The sequence below is a fragment of the Aedes aegypti genome, chromosome 1 (genome assembly GCF_002204515.2).
Source record: "Aedes aegypti strain LVP_AGWG chromosome 1, AaegL5.0 Primary Assembly, whole genome shotgun sequence".
NCBI lineage: Eukaryota > Metazoa > Arthropoda > Insecta > Diptera > Culicidae > Aedes > Aedes aegypti.
In genome coordinates, this window is record NC_035107.1 from 260,814,852 (window position 1) to 260,833,605 (window position 18,754).

An 18,754-nucleotide genomic window follows, 5' to 3' on the forward strand; every position below is an offset into this window, starting at 1 on the left:
AGCTTCGGACAGTCGTGTGATTGGGATTAATCGTAACCTCAGTAGTGTAGAGTAAGGTGGGGCAAAAGAAGCTCTATCTCAGTCGGTCTTGGGCGATACTTCTCCAGTTGACCCGAACGTTTTGGGTCGCCTGGTCTTCTTACACTGCGTAAAGGCAGCATATTCTTAGTCTTCCACGAAGTCGTCAACCTATATTTGTTCTCTGCTCAATATAATTTTCGCATTTTTTTTATTAGTATCATTCCAAACATTACATTCATTATTTCTTATATCTAGGTGTTCTGTGTTAGTAGACAACACTATCATCCTAATTTGGTAAAACAAATCTATGATTTTATTAACATTTTGTTAATAACATATTACATTTCATTTGCCGTAGCAGTTCAGATTTTTTACAGGTGAGTTGATTTCACCTGCTTATAAGACAAAAAAAAAACGCTTTGAATATACTTAACCTAACGTAACCTAAACATATAACGCATTAATCGTGTCAATAGAAGATTGTAACGATTTTTGCCTGAAATTATTGATTATTTTATTTGACATTTGTTCCAATGTTTCAACATAGGGTATTCTATGTAACTCATTGGTACTATACCAGGGAGGAAGCCTCAGAATCATTTTCAAAATTTTATTTTGAATTCTCTGCAGAGCTTTCTTTCAGGTATTACAACAGCTAGTCCATATTGGTACAGCATACAACATGGCTGGCCTGAAAATTTGTTTGAATATCAAAAGCTTGTTCTTAAGACAAAGTTTTGATTTTCTATTAATAAGGGGATAGAGACATTTTACATATTTGTTACATTTGGCTTGAATGCCCTCAATGTGATTTTTGAAAGTTAAATTCTTATCTAGCATGAGCCCTAGATACTTAACTTCATCTGACCAATTTATTGGAACCTCTCTCATCGTGACAACATGTCTACTTGAAGGTTTCAAATAAAGAGCTTTTGGTTTATGTGGGAATATTATTAGTTGAGTTTTGGATGCATTAGGAGAAATCTTCCATTTTTGCAAGTATGAAGAAAAAATATCCAAACTTTTTTGCAATCGACTACAGATGACACGCAGGCTTCGTCCTTTGGCGGAGAGGCCTGTGTCATCCGCAAACAAAGATTTTTGACATCCCTGAGGTAACTCAGGTAAGTCAGATGTGAAAATATTGTATAATATTGGTCCCAAAATGCTGCCTACAGCATTTTGGAAGTCTTTCAGATCTGGAGTTCTGATAATTAACCTGAAGTGTACGATTTGACAGATAACTTTGAATTATTCTAACAATGTATGTTGGAAAATTAAAGTTTTTCAATTTTACAATCAAACCTTCATGCCAAACACTGTCGAATGCGTTTTCTATGTCTAGAAGAGCAAGACCAGTAGAATAGCCTTCAGATTTGTTGGAACGGATCAAATTTTTTACACGTAAAAGTTGATGAGTGGTCGAATGTCCATGGCGGAATCCGAACTGTTCATTGGCAAAAATTGAATTTTCGTTGATGTGGGCCATCATTCTGTTCAAAATAACTTTTTCAAAAAGTTTACTGACGGAGGAAAGCAAACTGATTGGACGATAGCTAGAAGCTTCTGCAGGATTTTTGTCTGGTTTTAAAATTGGAACAACCTTAGCATTTTTCCATTTGTCAGGAAAATATGCTTATTGATAATTTTCGCATTTCTTTCTTCCAACATTCGCCGACAGTGACCAGCTTACGGCTGTATTTCCAACGCCTAATAAAATTCGCATCTTTATACAGTTCATACAACTCGCGGATCATTCGCCTACGCCACACACCATTGTCTAGTTCTTCACCCAGTATTGTCCGCAGCACTTTACGCACAAAAACACAGAAGGTTTTTCGGTGTGCCTCTTTTAACGTCCACGCTTCGTGCCAGGGAGAATCAATGTTGTATACAGGGCGCATTTTATTTCCGTTTGCAAGTTGTGTGCCTTAGCTAGTTACGTAGTCAGTAAAACTACACTATTCGCAGTCTCTACTCGTTTACTCACTGGAAAAAAAATTGTCACATTTCATATGTGTTTCAATATAAACGAACTCTTCAACAACCTCAAACACTACCTCAGCACCAACTTCCCTGGCCTGCAACCATGCATCGCCGAAAACGAATCCGTTGTCAAAACTTTTATAAATATGTTCAGTTAAGCATAATTCAGACACAAGCAATTAGTGTCAGTACTTGTTTTTAAAATATAAAACTTGCAGCATATGCATTTTCAAATGAAATTTTTCATAAATATCCCGAAAAATGATCAATGTTACCCCGGATTACGGTACTTCGTTTTGGTAGACTTAATGGTCAGGCCTATCCTCGATATCGATCTACGAAGCCAAGGAGCATATGCGACCGTATTATGATAATGTTGTTTCTTTGTACGCTAGATCTCCTCCTTCTAACGACGAGCTTGTAGTAGCGGCGAAACGTCTAATATGGTAGAAAGCCCCTTGTCTAGAAGAAATACAGATCGTGGCGCTGAATGCTGCCATCCTAGCATATCCGGACATGTTCAGTAAGGTAACTTCCCGAGACTATGGAAGATCCAGAAGCTGGTACTGCTGCCAAAGTCCCTGGCAGCCACTCGGAGAATCATCCTCATCAGGCTAATGACGTGTACGGAAAGTGAGCACGGTTGCGGTTTGGTTTCCGCAAAGGATATCGACGACAGACGCAATTCGAACAGTACTCGAGCGTGCTGAGAAAGCGTCGAAGCAGAAACGAAGAGGAGATCGAAACTGCGCCGTGGTTACAATAGATGTGAAAAACGCATTCAACAGCGTCAGCTGGAAGGCCATCGCTGCAACACTTCTCAGAATGCTACTTCCAGAGCGGAATCTTTGTGTACGAAACAAATGAAGGGCAGAAGTCAATGCAAATGACAGCAGGCGTCCCTCAAAATTCCATTCTCTATTCAACTCTTTGGAACTGGGTGTATGATGTAGTATTGACATTGCGGCTGCCCAGGAAGGTGAAGATTGTTTGTTTTGCGGATGATGTGTCACCAACGGTGATGGGCGAGACTCTGGAAGAAATGGAGAAGTCGGTGATGGAAACAAATTACGCAATCGAGAACTGGATGAGCGGAGTCAAACTGCAGATAGCTCACCACAAAACAGAGGTGCTGCTAGTTGTTAGAATCCACTGCAATGAATTGACAGTACGATGGATCACAGCAAATGGTTGTATACGTTTGTCTGTGGTACACACTGTCATTGCGTGAATGTTGGCATCCCTGAATGAAGCGCTACTGTCACTTGCACACTAGATGCATTTAAGCTGTCTCATTTGCGAACCGACTCTTGCCTAGGTAATGCAGCCCACAGACGCTCAGACGGTTTGACCAACATTGACTCCGCCCCCAAGTTAGTCAAACCGATTCATGTTGCTGCAACCGTTTGACCGACTGTCAAAGTTTGTTGCAGCAACACCATATTTCTTTGCATGTTTTGAATGCTCTCGGCAAGCCTAGTGAATATGTGATTGTTATTTTTTTTTCGATTTCTGTGGCTGTGGGGGTGAATATTTCTATGGCAATAATTGTTGTGAGAAGGAGCAGAACTTTCAGAATTTAAATACCGGAAGAAATGGATATTAAGGAGGAATTACAATTAAAATTCGCACGAAGTATTCCGGCAGAACTCTAAAATTATGAGGGATCTCTATCGGGGATTATTCTGAGCAGTCATCGATATGAAAGAAAGAAAGAAAGTCGTTAGCAGTTTCCTCTAGTCATTCCACTTTGAAGTCTTTCCAGAACCATTGATTATACTAGGAATTCCATTAGAAAGTCTTCCTGGGGTTCTACCAGGAATTTCATCAACAATTCCTCTAGAAATTTATCCACAGATTTACCCAGAAAATCCTCCGAGGAAAATTCTTCAGGCTGGCTTTCTTCCAGAGGTTCCTTCAAAGATTCCTCTGCTAATTATTCAGGGTTTCCTCTACTGATTCCTCCAAAGATCAAAAAAATCCGCAAGTGATTTCTTCAGTAATTTTTCAGATTTCAATTCAAGGCTGACTTCAAGAATTCTTCCGAAGATTGCCATCACAATTTTTCAAAGATTCCTCTATTTCCTCTTAAAGTTATATCATTATTCAGGAATCACATAACGAATTATTTCAGATACTTCTCAATAAATTTATCACCAGAAATTCCCATAAGGATTTCACCAGAACTTTTTTCAGGGCTTCGCCTAGGACTCCTCCTTAAATTCAACCAAAAGGAATTTCTTCAGCGATTCTTTCTTGTAATTTTCTCTACAGAGTCCTCCAGAGATTTACACAAAAACTTCCGAGGGATTTATTCATTCAATGCTTCCTTCAAGAATTCCTCCAAAATATCCTAAAATACATCTGTATTTAAGAATTCCTCCATCGAAACTTCAAGAAATTCTATACAGATTATATAATGATTTTTTCCTGTGCTTTTACTAGGAATTCCTCTAGATATTTTTAAAGAGATTGCTCAAGAAATTATTACAGGAATTCCATCAATAATTCCACCAGGAATTTCTCCTTTGCATCAAAAACCTTTCCCCTCCAAAAAATCCTTCAGTGATTAACCCAAACATTCTTCCAGAGATTCCTACGCGATTTTTGCTAGAAATTCTTCAAAAACTCCTACAGAAATACATGTAGAGATTCACTTCAGGAACTCTTACAGTGATTCCACCAAAAATTCTACAAGGATTCATTAAGGAATTCATCTTGAGATTCCACCAGGAAGCTTTTGGGAATTCAGCAAGAAATACTGCAAAAGAATTCAAAACAAATTTCACACACGGGATTTCACCAGGAATTCCGCTTGCAATTTTTCTTCAAGGAATTCCTGATATAATCTCTGGAGGAAATCCTGATTGAATGTTTGGAGGCAATTCAGGTGGAATCTCTAAAAGAACTATGGAGGAACTCCTGATGCAATCCCCAGAAGAACTCTGATGGAAGCCCTAAACGTATTCCTGACAGTACCCCTATAGGAACTCCTGATGGAATCCTTGGAAGAACTCCTATCTATAAATATTCTTGAAAAAACTCCTAAACATTGGAGGGACTTCTGATGGAATCCCTTTAGGAACTCCTGATAAAATCCCTGGTAGAAATCCTGATAAGTTTCCAATTAGAACTCCTGATAGAATCTCTAGAGGAACTCCTCATAATATTTCTAGAAGAAACATTGATGGAATTCCTCGAGGAACATTTGATTTAATCTCTTAAAAAATTCCGGGTGAAATCTCAGAAGGAACTCTTGATGGTATCCCTGGAGGAACTCCTGATGAAATCTCCAGAAGAACTCTGATGAAAGCCCTAAAGGTACTCCCGATAGAATCCAGATGCAGATACATAAATACAGATTATATAGATACAGGAGCCCCTGATGGAATCCGTGGGGGAACTCCTGAAGGAATTCTTGGAAGAATTTGTAAAGATATTCTTGAAGGAACTCTGTATGGAATCATTGAAGGAATTCCTGTTGAAATCCCGAGAAGAACTCCTAGAACTAGAGCAACGACGGACAGAGTCCATGGAGGAATTCCAGGTGGAACCTCTGAAATGTCTCCTGATAGAATCCCTGGAGAAACTTCTGATGAACTCCCTAGTTGAGGTCTAGGTGCAATCCCTGAAAGAATTCCTGATCGAATCTCTGGAGGAATTCCAGATGGAATCCCTGAAAGAATTTCTGATGGAATCCCTAGCCGAACATCTGATGATACCCCCAGAAGAATTCTTGATGGTATTCCTAGAGGAACTAGAAATTCTAGAGCTAGTCCTGATAAAAACCCTGAAGGAACTGTTAAATGAAACCTTCGTGAAATTTATGATTGAATCTATAGAAGTTCTCCTGATGGAATGCCTCGATGAAATTGTGTTTAATTCCCTAGAATAACTCCAGATTCTAGAGGCCTTCCTTAGCCGAGTGGTCAGAGTCTGCGGCTACAAAGCAAAACCATGCTGAAGGTTTCTGGGTTAACTTTCCGGTCGGTCCAGAATCTTTTCGTAATGGAAATTTCCTTGACTTCCCTGGACATAGAGTATCATCGTACCTGCCACACGATATATGCATGCGCAAATGACAACTTTGGCAAAGGAATCTCTCAGTTAAAAATTGTAGAAACTCTAGAGTAGAACTCTAAATTGAGAAGCAGGCTCTGTCCTAGTGAAGACGTAACGCCAAGAAGAAGAAGAACTCATCATTCTCAGAGGAATCACTGATGGAATCTTTGTAGGAACTCCTGATAGAATCCCATGAGGAATTTCAGTAAAACTTTCGGTAGGAATTTATAAAGGAATTCTTACAGAAATTTCTTGTTAAATCACTAGACAAAATCTTGATTGGATTTCTGGAGGAACACCTGGTGGAATCATGAAGGAGTTTTGGAAGAATTCTTAAAGATATTACAAGAGAATTACCTGGAGAAATTCCTGGTAAAATTCTTGATGGAATCCCTGTAGTACAAATCCAAATACAATCCATGGATGGATTTTTTTGAATCACAGGTAAAACTGCTGATGGATTCTCTGAAGATATTTCTGGAGAAATTGGTTCAGGAATAATTAAAGAATCCTTGATGAATTTGCTAAAGAAAACGGTTAGAGATAGTTGGAAACGATATTTTACTATCTATATAGAAACAACTCAAGAGCGCGCATTTGATAGATCACTATGGCACCGACGCTGCGTAAATTCACGCATTTTGACTTTCCACCCATCTGCATCGGTAGTTCATGGGACGTCGAAGCTTCAATTTGACATGATGACGTCGATGTTCGTGCAACATCCCTACAGACGGTACGATCGGTTCGTCAAACATTTGGCTCCGCCCACCGCAAACTCGTTTGATTTTGGCCGACCGATTCGTCAACCGTCAAATCGGTTTCACAAACTGTCAAATTGGTTCGTCAAGCAGCATCACACACGGTCAAACATAGCACCAACATGAGCATCAACCTGGGGGGCGGAGTCAATGTTGGTCAAACCGTCTGAGCGTCTGTGGGCTGCATAATGCATCGTGTGGAGGGTGATTCCTCTCCATCGATAATCCAAAACTCCACACTAGTCAGCAACTGCTAAGCGGTTCAGGAGGTCAACGTCGGAAGGTAGGTATGTGAGTTCTTGCAAAGCACTGCAGATGAAGCGGAACCGCGGAAGCTGAACAGAGCGTTTCGGGTGATGAGAGTACTAGTTTCGAGTGCGTATTGAATGATATCGTCAGATAAGATATGCGTTATAACTGGTATGATTCCCATTTCTATCACTTTGGTGGAGGATATCGAGTGCCACCAACGAAGACACATCAGAAACGTACGGAAGATGGTCAGAGTCTAATCTATGGCGAGGTGGCACGAGTGAGACTACACGGAGAAAGGGAAATGGACCCACAGGCTCATCCCAAACCTGTCGACGTGGATGAATAGGAGGCATGGAGAGGTGAACTCATACTTGACACAGTTCCTATCAGGTCATGGATGTATCTCCATAGATTAAGGCACGCAGAGTCGCCACACTGCCCAGATTGCCTAAACATTGAGAAGACACCGCAACATGTAGCGAGAAGACCAGAGGGTATCGAGCCGTGATTTGAGTAGGCCAGATCCTCCGTCGGAGACTAGGCTGAGTAGTTCGAGCGTAACGTAGTATTGGTGATGGGTAGTAGGCGCCCCACAAACCGTCATCCCAGTCATCCCGCAACCGGAATTGTAGGACCAACCCCGGAACTTGACAGACTAACATCGCGTCGGAGTAGGCAAAGTCCTCCACTAGGGACTAGCTACGTAGATCGTGAAACAGCACCGGCATAAGGTCGTCGGGACGCCTGTGAGCCGGAATCGCAAGATCGATCTCGGCAGCTGCCCGAATAGCATCGGTTCGGGAGAACTTCCACCGACTTTGGGTCGTCGGGGTACTTTCGTACCAGAAGTCACCCCTCACCGGAATAGCAAGACTGACCTCGGCTTCCAATGCTGTTCTGCTATGTTGTGTACACCGCATTGTTCACATTGCGGAAAGGATAAAGCGAGACTATTGGTGTTCCGTACCAGCTAATAAATCTGCAGCCACATTTCCTTGGATACCGCAATGTCCAGGAACCCAGGTAAAGGTGACTGTCGCAGGAGTATGGTCTCATATACCCTGGATCTACGGGTGGGACGGCCGCTCTGACTATAACGCTGATAGAACGTTTGTGAAATCGGTGAGGATGAGGATTGGAGCATTCGCTGGTGAGGTGGCTGGATAAAAGATGGCCGCTGCTTCGGCAGAGAATCCGATCTCTCTGTTATCTGTTCGCCTATGTTTGGATGGACTACTGCTTGCTCAATGCCAGTGGACTCTAGCCTCATGGGGGAGACTGGAATTGGCAACCTCACGGTGGGTACGTTATTCTTGATCAAATAGAGCGACCCTATTGTTTCCAGCTGTTTTTATGGCGTGAGTGGTCGCTTTGCGGCAAATGACTGCGTGCACTATGGCGGAATGGAAGAATACCAGCTTCTGTACAGGCAGCGTCAGTGGGAGTGGATTGAAGTAAACCGGAAATAGTGCGGACGTACCCGTTGAAAATTGGAGAAGATTTTAAGGACATTTTGTTGGCTCAAACAGGCGACTTTGAGACCGTAAAGTAGCCTGCTATCTACGATAGCTTGTGCGCGTAGACCGATGGTCGTGAAGCGCGTAGATCGGTTGTTGGACCTACGTGGCTTGGATATCGTTTTAATGATGTTCAGACGGGAACGACAGTTTACCTTGACGGCATTAAAATGCTCCTTAAATTGCAAATCACGGTCAATCAATATTCTTAACGACCTGTTTGCAAGCCCATTTGTGTACTGTCGTTAAGCTGACTCAGTTCAAACGGCAGGTTGCTCAACTGATTGACCGGTTCAGGGAGACACAAGTTGGGACATCTCTCTCGTTGGTTAACCTGCATGAACCAGTGGAACAATCCAGTGTGCTCTGCAGATCTCGCATGGCTTATCTAAGTCACAGGTGGTGGTTTGGCTGGTTTTGTGTGCCGTTTCTTCGTTCTTCTTGGGTGATATGGCCTGGAGTGCCATCCGATATGTTGTAAGTTCTTAAGCGGCATTCACAAATTACATAACGCTCTAGGGGGAGGGGGAGTAGGCACAACGTAATGCTCATACACAAATTTGAATTTTTCATACACAAAGCGTTCCGGGTGAGGAATTCAAACACTAATAAATGGACGCTGCCCTTCCAAGAATTCCAAATATTCCGACGTAGGCCACTCCTTTCTGGTTCGACGAGTACGGGCTACTAAATCGAAGCCCTAATGAGTGAAGAGCATCAGCCGACTTGGTGATGTCTTTACGTTCGCTTGTTGATCGGAAGGCTCCTTTTGAGCGAGCTTTTGTTGGTAGCTATTGTTACACATAATGGCTTTACAAACGACAGCCTGCCGTGCTCCTTTGTAATGGGCTCCACTTGGTTGACCACAATACCATCTTTTAGATTTCCACTGGATGCCAGATAATGATCTTCACGGTCGAACTCCAGTTGTGCAGCAGATGTCACCTCGTGAAGAAGTTGGATCGCACAGGATTGATCAGAAAGTTCCTCCCGAACAGACTCTGATACCTCCTTGGCAACAGGAGACTCGCACCATTTTGCACTGCTTGGTTCTGCTGTTATCTCTCGGGATGAAATCCATTTTATCGACGGAAGACGCAGTGTGGAAGGGCTAGATCACACTGGACGGGCCAGAGAGCTCAATGAAGGTGGCCTCTTTATTCACCATGGTTGCAGCCGTCACAGTCTCAACGTATGGCTGGTGTGACTGCTCTTCTCTGGAATGCGCGGACTGCTCCTTGGTAGCGGGTCCCATTTGGTCGGCACATGCCACTCCACCGGTCGATGAATCCACATCTGGCTGTTCAGATGCCTCCTTTCGAGTCGACTCCTGAGGTGTTCGAGGCAATCACTTCGCTGATGGGCCTTGATTGCTGGCATGTTGGACGTCACAGTACGTTTTGGTGACTCTACTCTGGGCGAATCGGAGAATACTTCTTACTCTTGAGCTTTCTTCGGTTCGATGTCGGTCGGCACTGCATGGTTCGGAGAACCTCTTCTTCGGTGAGCTCTAGCAGACGATGAATCCAGTATGCTTTTGAAAGTCGGGTTACTTCACTAGCATGGGACTTGGCTACTTGACAAAATGTCGCTGCTTGGACTCCATTTGATTTTCGTGCGTTGCAACGTGAAGTGGCGTTTTCACGATGGCAGTGGAGCGCTTCTCCTGGCCGTACTCTGACCGCTGCCTATTCTGAAAGCTTTCCAAAACTAGGGAATCACTCTCACCTATTGCCAACTTACAAGCCAGGCTTGCGGATAGCTGCTCGATCCTCAGGAGCGTTTCGGTATAAAGATGGTCGGACTTAATTTGTGACTCGTCATGCTCTTTGAACTCCAACGCAGGAATCTGTTTCAGGATCTCCTGTTGAAGGCTCGTGTACTCTCGGTAGTACATATCCAGCTACTTCTCGTAGGCTCGCAGCAGTGATGATCTCGTTTTGGGTAGGTCATCCTTCTCCTCCTCCAGGTTACAATTGATGTACGTGACCATTCTGATGACTTGGTCACGTAGATGGATATGTTTCTGTATCTCATTCATGCGGGGTTTCATAGTTCTCGGCGAATAGTAGCCCATGGGGTAGATCGACAGGGATTCCTTAAACTAGTCGGGTCGCTGACTAGCCGGTTTTATGAAAGCCACCTTGCTTAGATTTGGCCAAAATATGCGTCGTATTTAAATGCTTCTTATTGTAAAATTTCAGACAATTTGACCAAGAAAAAACCCCTATGCCAAAGTGAATCATGGAAGAGCCCAAATTTCTCTGCACCCTATTTGTTTTGATTAAAAATCTCAAAATAAATCTGTTGCCCCACGTTAGTCTACCTCTTTACCTCAATACTTGAATAAATGTGATTCCGAGCACTATATTCTACATGCAACAAGCCGAACAAAAATTCAGCCGTGACTTATGGCACTTTGGCACCCGATCATCGGTGTTTTTGGCCTAATTCTCATCGCACCGTTCGGAGGGAAGCCGCATGACACTAATCTCATCGTAAACTGTGAGATTACACTTTCGAGGTGATTGGTACGATTTCGGCAAGAGAAAGAAAAAAAGGTGACAGCATCTTCGTGAGTGAAGTGCCATAGAGACAGAGAGAGACCCCGGATCCCACCAACGAAGTGTGAATAATTGATTGAAGTTGATCCCTACTGACGCGTTATTTGCTCAGAGCTAGTCAAGTTTGATCAACTTATTTCGAATTGCAAAGGTATTGAGATCAAGGTAAATTGAATATTTTAAATTGTGAGAATTTAAACATGATTTTTCAGTTTAAAAATATGTTCAGTTCCCACACAGCTAAGGGTTTCAAGTCGAATATTAAAAATTGATGAGATTTTAGCATTTTTGAAACACTCACAAACAATCTGTTTTACGAATACTACTGAATGAAGTTTTAAAGAATTCGTCATTTATCCTTGGTAGCATGGTTATAGTAGGGGCCTTCCTTCGCCGAGTTGTTAGAGTCTGCGGCTACAAAGCAAAGCCATGCTGAAGGTGTCTGGGTTCGATTCTCGGTCCGATCCAGAATCTTTTTGTAATTGAAATTTTCTTGACTTCCCTGGGCGATACTCTTTGCCGTATAAAATGGTCGTCAAAAATAATCCATCATATCAAGCGATTGAAGCGTATAAGAACGCTCCCTACCATCTCAAAGATGGATGAATCAAACTCCTTTTTTCCATGAGACCAGATCCGAAGCTAGCGCAAGAGCAACATTTCGTGCGTCTACCTGCTGTGATGATTGTTGTTGAGCAACAGATGACATGCAGCCGGCTCTGCAGGAGACTCTTCAAATAATGCCGTTCCGGGTTTAATTAGATTTGGACCTTAGCCGTTGTTGGGAAGTGCCACACGGTCCCACCCACATTCACGCTGTTGCAATCTATGGAGGGAACTTTTGTTGATAGGACTTTAATTTATATTGGACAATGGAGAGAGGAAAAAATCTATCCAGAATGCAGAATGGCCTGAAATCAATTTGGACCTAAATTTACCAAGTGAATGCATGTTGAAATGATGTTGAATGAGCCAATCTAAAGCAAGAACGAAGCACGTCGTTACATAAATAAAAACGCATTCCTTGAAGCTCTACTATGGCAATTTTTTTTTCGAAGGAAAATAGGTTTCTTCGTTGATTCTGTTCAGAGTGTAATCTATCATCTTCGCTGGTTCCGCCCTGTTGATACCCGTAAAACATTTATATTGCAATTCTTTCTTCCTTCCGGTCCAGAGGATGAAGAGAAATAGGCGTTAGTTTAGAAACATTCATTCTGGGCAGCTGGAACCATTCATAAAACAGCACATGCCAAACAGTTGAAGAAATAGATTCGAGCACAAATGGCTACTTCTTGAATATATTGATCCCTTTTCGATATTTGTATGTACCCGTGCCTATGATTTTTATTGGGCCCATTGGCGAAAGCTAACGATGGTAATCCTTCTTTTACACCGTCTTGGGAAAAGAAGATCGCTACTGAATATTCACAGAATATGGTTGCTCACGAGCTCATAGAAGAGTTGAATTCACAAATCCGTTTCAAAAAGTGGGATTCAAAACTGTCGCTTAACTTAATGATGATTTTCTGATAATATTTGATTGATGATTTGATACATACCGCATAGTGCTTGTAAAAGGATCGAAACAAAGCAGTACAATTAAGCCGGACATATTTTTTATACTTTCTGTTTGTCTACAATTGTTCATAGATAATGAATTTCTTTAACACCTCATGAAGAGAATAATTAATTCTGCAGCGTTATCAGCTAGAAAGAGATATTTGATGGTTAGAATTAAATTAAAATGAGTTTTGTACATGATGTTAGTAAATGTTGGTTAATTTGACTTCCCTAAAAGTTTGTGTCGTTTATTGACCTAACGTTGCAGTTGTTAGATTTATCATGACTATCTCCAAAATTTCCAAGTGATATCTTGCCCTATCATCCAACCCCAGCCACTTCAACTTGTCCCAGTGCACCTTATATTCGTGTGGCAAAATTCAGAAAAAATAGTTCCACGAGATTTTGAAGTTTCATTTAAAAATAAACTATACAGTGCCAGTTATGCACAATGGCAATATAGAACAACCCTCAACTATTTTCTAGAAAAAAGATTACATATTCAAAAAAAAAATGAAGTGAGAAGTGAAATGTAAATCTTAGTGTAACAGGAGGTTCTGAGAGAATTTGTCTGAATCACAGTGTACAAAAAATCTTAAACTGCAACACGATAAAGGAATGCTAAAATGGCAACTTTGGCATAGAAAGAATAACTGTGGAAGTGCTCACTGAATACTAAGCTTAAAAGCAGGCTCTGCTCCAGTGAGAACGTAAAGCTAAGAAGAAGAGGAGGAGTTTCGTGTAACAGGTAGAATTTATAAAAAGACATTTACTTCTCATCACGCCGGATGCCAAACGTCTTTATACAAAATGCCCCTTTTCCCTTCTAACATACCAGAATCTCAAAAAAAAAAAAAAAAAAGAAAATTAAAAAAATGTTACTAGCGCCACCTATCGGACAACATTCCAAGAGTTCCCAATGCCATATAGCCTTTGATATGCTTAACCCTAGATCGGTCGCATGCGTGTACTGAGTACACGCACCTTGAAAAAAGCTCGCTTTTCATACACAGCTCAAGCGAGGTGGCGCTGGCGGTGGTTTAATGCGCGACCGCTCTTGAGTTAACAATCTTGTTGAAGATTCCAACCATCTAGTTTGTAAGGAAATTAAGACAAAGAAAATTAAAGATAGTTTATTACTTGCGCCACCTAGTGGATTAATTCTCAATCAGTTTTGTGACTGGCAGATATTCCTTGATCTGATGAACAACTTTGTCGAAGATTTTTAATTTTAACGTCATGTAATAAAAGATGCTGCCTTATGAGCAATCCATCAAGATATTATCAAGAATTGTTTAAAAATCTTGTACTATGTTAAGAATCGTGTTGGAACATTCCGACGATCTTAAAATAGCATGAAAAGCGCTATTAGATGAGCCCATTTGGGCTTCGTAAAAACATTCCCAAAAATAGACACAAATTATGTTAAAAAAAAACAATCAAGAACAGTGTTGATAGATTCACACTCAAATCTCAACCAATACGCCCTCCCGTGAAAGCAAACTCATTAGAGATCTGTTTCACAAATCTCACGCTTGAGATTTTGATGCAAAATCACTCAATCAACTCAAACCGTAAAACATGATTCAGTCGCAAAACCCGTCAAAAACTCGTGAAACCCGAAAGTTGTTTTTTATTTTAGAAAGGATTACTATAAATGTACCAGACTTACAAGAAATTATTGAAGTTTGTGAGTAAACTATGGAAATACGAGACAATGAATCAGTAGAGTAAGCAACTCATCCATGATTTTCTGACTGATTGACAACTCACGCATGAAAATTCTCAAGCGTGAGTTATTAGAAATTGAGTTTTTCACAAAAGTGATCAAGAATCTATTAGGATGTCTCCAAGAATCTATCGAAGTCAGTGAATACAATAGCTATTTTCTCTTCAAAATCTAAAACAGATGAACCCAAATGTCCTATTGTTATTTGAAGTATTATACAGGTTATTGGCTTCAAGATTAGCTGGAAATAGAAAATTATACGGTTCAAATTTAGTGAGCTTTATGGGCATTTCTCTTCCGTCATAAAGTTCGAAAATTGGCTCTCTCTTTAAGACCACCCAGTACATTTGGCTTTGTTTTACAAATATTTGAAATCGAAAATGTATCAAACTTACAGCTTAACAATATAATAGGACATTATCTGGAATCATGCAAGAATACTGAATTTATTCCGCATGGAGCCATGCTTTCAAAGGGCGTTAGGACATTTCGTCGAATGGCATTTGGTCGAATGAGGTTAGGTCGAACGACATTTGGTCGAAAGTACATTTGGTCGAATTGCTACAGAACATTTATTTGGTTGAAAGCTTATTTTCAAATGGTTTATTAAAAAATCATGTGGTAAAATTATTACTGTTTTCTGAGCTTTGCAAAATTGATAGGATAACGTATTCTTTTGAATAATCTGAATCATTGCCCGTTATTGAATAAAAATATACAATTTTTAACTTGTAATTTGAAGTTATACCAAAATCTAGGATTTCGATGATTATTTAAATGAACTTTTTTTGAAGGAGTTTTGTTTGTGTATTGGCTGGAATATTTTGCTCTAGTGAATTTATTGTGCTTTGAAAATATCATCATTCTTTGAAAACTGCTTAACGAATTATTTTATTACTCGACGATGTGAACATAATGTGTTTATTATTTATTATTCATTTGAAATGTCATTGTTCTTCGTTATGAACTGCTGATCTTCATCTGATGGTAAAATTCTAAAAGAGTGCTCGGTATCTTTCTTTGAATTCCAGGTCTTACAGCTTACGAACGTGGGTAACATTTCTGAATGCGGAAATCAGAATTCAAACGGCAGGAAAAAATTGCTTTAAGGAAAACCAGCTCAATAGCATTCCTCAAGCTTTGCTGACGGCTTTAGGACATTTGGTCGAATGACGTTTGGTCGAATGACATTTGGTCGAATGACGTTTGGTCGAATGGACATTTGGTCGAATGGCTTTGGAAAATTTATTTTGGTCGAATGATGTTTAGTTGAACGGAATCATTTGGTAAAATTGATGATTGTTACCTAAGTTTTACAAAGTTGATAAGATAACGTATTCTTTTGAATAATCTGAATTATCAACTGTTGTTGAATAAATAATGGGACTCCTTATGTACTTGTTTTTAATTATGAATTGTGGTTTACGGCTAACCAGCCGTGTGGAAGTTTATCAACTACCGAAAAGCTAAACATTACATATAGTTTGCAATTGGATTAAATGGACAAATTGATGTGAAGGTTTGCGAAAAAGTTACACGTCTTCTCAGTGAGAATCGAACTCACGACTCCCTGATCTCTAGTTAGGGCACGTTACCCCTACGGCATGAGAGGACTCATGAACGCAGAAGTTAACCTGACTTCGCTTTCAGCTCAATAATCACGTGGTCCTTTTTCGCAAAGTGCACCCCTTTCGGAAGAATTAGATGCCCATCCAAACACAACGCTTTCTATATATATCCAATGCCTAGCCCGTGAGCGCACACAATAGAAACCTCAGCCAGCGCAGTTGTAGGCTAGTGTAGTGCGCTATTTCAATACCTAAAAAATAATGCGCCTTCGGGCTAGGCAATGGATATATATAGAAAGCGTTGTGTTTGGATGGGCATCTAATTCTTCCGAAAGAGGTGCACTTTGCGAAAAAGGACCACGTGATTATTGAGCTAAAATCAAATTCAGGTTAACTTCTGCGTTCATGAGTCCTCCCATGGCGTAGGGGTAACGCGCCCTAACTAGAGATCAGGGAGTCGTGAGTTCGATTCTCACTGAGAAGACGTGTAACTTTTTCACAAAACTTCACATCAATTTGTCCATTTAATCCAATTGCAAACTTTATGTAATGTTTGGCTTTTCGGTAGTTGTTAGTCAAATAATATTGTGAGGTTTGTTGAAACTTTCAACATGAAAAGCCTGGAGGACAACCATTCCTTCTATGTCAATTTTTTTTCCATGAAATGATTCCGGAATATGTATCCGAATTCAACTAAAAGAAAATTATCTAACCTTTCAAAACTTTGATGCTCTCCCTAGCAATTCCTCCAAAAATTCATTGGTTCTGTCAAATTGTATACCGTAATTCGGGGTGTAGTTGATCAGTGAGGAGAAGTTGATCATTCCCGTACCCACATGTATGAACTGCCAAGAGAGCTATTATCCGTTTTCAATTATCACAAGTTATGTCATATCGTATAACCTGATAGCTGCTCTTAATGTTTCTAAATTCGGTTCGTCGTTCAAGATAGTTATACCATGGAAAAGACAGATTTTTAAGGAAATGTTCGATGAACTGTTGAAGGGTTCTACCCCAAACATTCGACTATTGCCAAGGCTATATAGAGACACCATTTAAATAAACTGTTTCGTACATTCCAGAAATGTTCTATGAACCCAGTTTTATATTTGCATTGAGGATAAAAAATAATTTTCAGAGATAAAAATGTTCGTTTTGTGAGCGAGTTGCTAATTTCAAAGAAAATTGCATACCTTTAGGCGCTTTATTTCGTGTATTCTGGATTTCACAACATTCAATTCTAAAATTGATCGATTTATCAACAAGTTGTAAGATTTTTGAGACTTGATTCGGGATCAGTGATCCCCAATTTAGTAAATAGCATATCTCTTTATTTTAGGAAACCAGTCACATTAATTGATCAACTTCACCCCGGAATCAAAAATTCCATTTTTTGATTTCTAAAAAATGTTTTTGTTATTATGATAACAATTCATAAAAAAATCTTTTGTATAATTCGATAAACATCCAATCAGTACGGGTTTTAAAAATATTTGGATGAGAATACATGCATCCTACTAGAAAATATAGAACAGAATCGTTCAAAAATGATCAACTTCACCCCATTTTACGGTACTGAGATATTTCCAAAATGATCAGAGACAAACCAGCCAAGGACTGAAAGTCTCTTTAATAAAGACAATAATAAGAATAATTTCCAAAACGCATCATTATTCTGCTTCAATGGGTAATATAAGAATTATATACGAAATATGTTCATAAAATATCTCTTGCCTACGAATTTCAGCCAAAAATGTTGAAAAACCACAGGAATATTTTTGTTTCCGTAATTAGAATAGCAGTAAAGGAATCTGTGGAGAAACATTAAGCAAAATAACTGGAAAAGGCTAAGGGACTTATGTCAAAAAGAAATTTGTAAAGACATTCCTAAAATATTTCTTCAGGAATGGTTTTATCAATTATTGGCAAACTGAATTCTTGTGGAATTCAAGGGCGGAATTCCTAGAGATTCTCTGGCAGAATTCTAGGGAATCCAGAAGTCAAGGAAAATGATTTATTTTTATTCGCAGATCTATGAATTTTAGTTTTTTGATTTTTATATATTTTTTTAAACATTCTTATCCTATTTTCACCTCTAGTTACTGGTTTTTAGCAATAATAAAAAATAAAGTTTTTACGATGTTTTGAAAACAATATTTTTTTAATTGCTTTCTGGATTTTTTTTATTGTCCGTGTAATCAACGGAAAAACATGTTTGGAATTATATACCACCAAGCTCTTCTTCTGTGATAGGTTGATCGTAGAAAAATATAAAACGTACGATTTTCTATATTACACGTAAAAAGAACCCCATGCATTTGCAGATTATATAAGAATACAATTTTTCATTAAAATTTCAAATACACAAAAAAGTTTCAAAAGTCATAAAAACTTTTCTTATGTGCGCGTTATGTGTCAAGATTAAAGCTAAAAATAAAATCATTTTGATTTCCGAGCTACGAAAAAATACACAAAATTCCAAAGTGTACCCCGTATAAAGGCGGGATTGGGTATTAGAGGGTTGAGTTTCTATGTGAGATATATCGTCAAGAATACCTGGGGAATGTTTCTCCCTCCCCTTGGTTATGCGACCTTGCCGCGATGGGAGGGCATAATCCATTAGCCCATATGATGGAAACCAAAGGCGTAACCTGTAGTGGTGGTATCACATTTTGGCATTTTTTGCTTAAAGCCGCGTCATATTTCATATGGCATAGACGCAATAATATCT